This window comes from Carassius gibelio, chromosome B23 (genome assembly GCF_023724105.1).
Source record: "Carassius gibelio isolate Cgi1373 ecotype wild population from Czech Republic chromosome B23, carGib1.2-hapl.c, whole genome shotgun sequence".
NCBI classification, from domain to species: Eukaryota; Metazoa; Chordata; class Actinopteri; order Cypriniformes; family Cyprinidae; genus Carassius; species Carassius gibelio.
This window is the reverse complement of record NC_068418.1, coordinates 2,719,028-2,723,386: the sequence shown is the minus strand read 5'-3', so window position 1 is coordinate 2,723,386 and position 4,359 is coordinate 2,719,028. Positions and strand designations below refer to the sequence as shown.

The 4,359-nt window shown below is 42.4% G+C and overlaps 1 non-coding gene across 1 annotated transcript; it reads right to left on the bottom strand.

The window, feature by feature from the left end:
• Window positions 1-435: 435 nt before the first annotated feature.
• On the bottom strand, window positions 436-594 carry LOC128012423 (U1 spliceosomal RNA). Its single transcript, XR_008182946.1, has one exon. It is a non-coding gene; the product is annotated as a U1 spliceosomal RNA (small nuclear RNA).
• Window positions 595-4,359: the final 3,765 nt, after the last annotated feature.

Below are 4,359 nucleotides of genomic sequence, written 5' to 3'. Positions count from 1 at the left end.
GAGTGGCCAGCCCAATCTCCAGACCTTAATCCAATTGAGAACTTGTGGGGTGATATCAAAAATGCTGTTTCTGAAGCAAAACCAAGAAATGTGAATGAATTGTGGAATGTTGTTAAAGAATCATGGAGTGGAATAACAGCTGAGAGGTGCCACAAGTTGGTTGACTTCATGCCACACAGATGTCAAGCAGTTTTAAAAAACTGTGGTCATACAACTAAATATTAGTTTAGTGATTCACAGGATTGCTAAATCCCAGAAAAAAAAATGTTTGTACAAAATAGTTTTGAGTTTGTACAGTCAAAGGTAGACACTGCTATTTTTTTGAACACACCCCTTTCAACTAATTGCCCAATTGCACAGCCTTAAGAGCGTGCATATCATATATATATATATATATGGGGAAAAAAACTTCAGTTTTGTATCACCAGCCATTTCAGGGGAGAGTACATTTCCCCACTTCCATAAATTATGCAGTCAAGATTCCCACATTTGGGGAATTCGCAGGGGTCAGCATGGCCCAGAGTGCAATGGATTAGCCTCACTCTTTGTGAACAGCCTTCTTGATCATGGTGTGAAGGCCCAGCCAGCCAGTCAGAGGTACGATTTCCATCTCTAACATCCTCCTCAACGGTGGCCAACGCTGATTTTAGATGACTATCTTTCACCTGATTTAATGCATCAACTCATGAAAGACTCCAAGACCTCCGGTGGGTGCATCAGAGGAAAGATTGCAATAAACGGCAACCACGACATCTGTAAGGGCAAAGCTCATTACTTGATATGCTATTCATCAAAATAAGTGGCAGACCCCAAAAAGGGGAAGCACACCATTCCTGGAGATACTGCAATACTAGGTTGATGCATGGAGTGGATGGAGCAAGCCCCGGCTCCAGCTCCATAAAATCCACTTAATATACAGTCCCCAGATGGGGACATATCAGATATTAAGTTTTTTTTAATTAAATTCATATACTCATACCAATTTACAAGGTAACCACTTTTTCACTTTGAACATATATGTCCCAAGCCTACAGAACTCAAAAATCGCTCCAAACTCAAAAATTATTTCATATAAAGTGAAAAAGCAACCCATTACAATTAGCACCTCATAACCAGACCTAGATCTTTAATTCCCAAGACTTTATCCCACCCCTACCCAAGGGAGTACCCGCATAAAGTCCTCATTCAATACTATCCCCCCACCTAGTGCTTGCCCCCTTCCTCGTTCTCTTTATCTTCATAGCCCTCCTCATTACTATATTGATCCGTAGAGTTCTGACTTACAGAGTCCTCCAATTTACTCTATTTGCATTTTGCAATTTACCCACCATGAACTCTCCCTCGTTGGTGGGCACCTTATCCACCTCCAACACATCAGAAAGAACCTCTGTGAAGTCCAGGTCTGTCCATCCCGGAGACGGATTAAGCAGCTCTTCCGATCCCACTTCTTTAACCTCCTTTCCATCTAGGGACAAAGCTATCAGATCCCCATGGCTCCGTCTGCTTGTTCCTTCACACCAGCATACTCCTGACTTGATGCACTCCTACTTCCCTGATCATTTGCACCTGTCGTTTTTTCAGGATGCCCCTCTCTTTCTGCTGGTAAACTGCTGAGAATGGCATCCAGGTCTGCCTGCAGATCATCACCCTCCTTCAATATGATTGCATAGGAATTGTTTCTTGATGGACAGGTACGGTAAAGGTGATTGGGCTTGCCACAGATGCTACAGAGATTTGGTGCAGGGCAGGCCAAAGCAATGTGGTCTGCCACCCCTCAAAAATGACAACGCTGTCCTTCACAGTCTGTTTCAACATGGCCTTCTCCTCCACATCTCCTGCAATAAATGGGCAGCCCAGGGTAGTAAAGAAAATCCCTGTTAGGCCCCAATGAAAATGGACCTTAGTAGGTGCACTAGACTTCCAAGGACTGATGAATCCACCAGGAGCTTAAAAAAACACCTCTTTTCAGTCCAGATCCCAAACCGATCCCTCACACGCTCACCTCCTTTCACAGCCTCACAGTGCCTCTCAAGGAAAGTCATTACCTACACATCACCAATAAAAGGATTATACAGATGGATTGTGAGAGGTAAGTAATCCTGTGCAAACAAAGGGTGCAAACACAATCCTTCCAACAGCTTTTGCTTTTCCTTCCCCCAAGACTCAAAAATAACCTCACAAAGTCTGTTAGATTGAAGAAGGTCAGGCTCATAAATCCTATTGTTGTAAAGTCCTGAAGAAAGAACACTGATGAGACTGCTACATTAAAAACTCCTTTCAAGATGACCACGACCGCAGATTCCCTCCTGAAGTTTTACTTTACAGACCGGACTCATCCTGAAGCACTTGAATCCGTACAATATTCATCAACCGCGCCATCATGGCCAGCAAAGTAACATCTCTTCTTGACATAGCCATCATAATTATACTTGATATTAGCCAAAAAGCTTAGAAGTGATGCAGCGGGGAGGAAACCAGACACAGCAATGCCCATCTCAGCTTTTGTAAGTCTGGGAGACCTGAAACACTGGGGGATGGTACATCACCGGGCCTCGCCTTCTTCTTCCTTGACTTTTTCCAGTTCAGTTAAAATATTTGACTCCACGCCATGGCCGCCCCACTTCCTCCTTCCCGCACAAACCCTGAGGTTGGCTGGGAATTTGAAATTCCTACCAAAACCTCAGGGACTGCCTCGTACTTCATTTCTTAACTTATTTGGTGCCAATATAGGGCGGCCATTTTGAGCTTGTTGGCAAAACTTTTAGGGCAATCTCTGTAGAAGTGGTTTATTATCCACAAAGATTGCACCGCCTGCCATTGGTACATTGTTCAAAACCATGACCAATTTATTTACACTTCCCGCATACTAATTCTTGGCATACATTGGCTAAGTGACTGAACCTACCACATTTCTGACATAACTTAGTCATACCCTAGTAATGAATGTATCCTATGTTCTCTCCAAGCACAATAATGGAGAGCAGATGTTTCAGGCCCTGGTAGCCCCCAGCGTCCTCACATTGTTTAATGATTTGCCAAGAGCATGTCCAGATACCATCTTCATCTAGCACCTTGACCGGCTGGACTCGAACTGTGCAAATTCTACCCAGCCACACACATATATCTTCTCCAGTCACAGTTTCATTGAACATTCTGACAATCAGAGTTCTAAGTGTGTTGTCAGAGAGTTTCTCAACTATGAACGTTTGTCTTTTTTAAAATATTTTCTGCTTATTGTGCCAAGTGGCCAGTCACAGCGACCTTTTTCGCCTGACCAAAGACTGAACTCCCGGCTGCATCATAGCAGCACTACTTCTCAGCCTTTTGGCTAAGGTCACATGTCTGGTCGGATGGTTGAGGCTGCGATCACCTCTTGTATGTTTCCTGGCTCGAGATCTTTTTATGTCCTGAGTCATACAACTTTTAAGAGGTACATTGAACTCTGCTCATTCAGGATCCAACAAGTTTTAATGTAAGGTATTTTAACCCCTTTACGTGCAAACATTGCCGACGGCCCCAGTTTATTATTGTTTCACTTTCACAGCACGTTAAACATTACTGTCTTACTTCATCTGGACAAACTGTGCATCAATTGAAAGTTTAAAGATTCTAGCTTCGATATTTGACCAATATTTTGATAAAACATTGTTGCAGTGACAGTTATTTAGTGATTTATGTCAGGAGTGCAAAATAATAAATCCGTATTATGCCACATTTGGAATAGAAATTCACCACTCATTCATATTCAGTCACGTCAGCAGCGGTTTATTTGTGTTCACATAGACTCACTGAACAGCGTCAATAAGGATTTATAGACCAAAGATGCATATCTTTGGAGATATATGGATATATTTACTGATGTTTACTTCATATTTCTTCAGACAGAATCGTCATTTCTATTCATTTTCCACGGATTTACGCGATCTGATGATAAACAGCCTCTCCCAGCGATCTGTGTGTGTGTGTGCAGTGGTGTGAGCTCGTGCTGTGTGTCACTCAGACTCCGATTGGTCCTTCTTAATGTCAATCTTAGAGTGTCATAACCGGACACCGCCACATCGTGTCCCATGCTTCCTGCACACGTCCTGGTAGTTATCTGGCCAAAAGAACACTAAAACACCTCTGTACACACAAAATATCTGAATAATAAACCCGTGATTACGATAGTAAAGCTTGGTATGAGATTTTCTTGAGATCTGGGGCGTTTTTATAAAAATAATCAAAAATGTACATCGGAAATGCTAACTTGTAAAACAGTACAAAACAGTAAACGACCAAATTCCACCCCTGATCGCTAAAGGAAGTTATTATAAACACTCGATCGGGGTTTAAAGTGAGTTTTGAGTAAAAGTGTTCTAA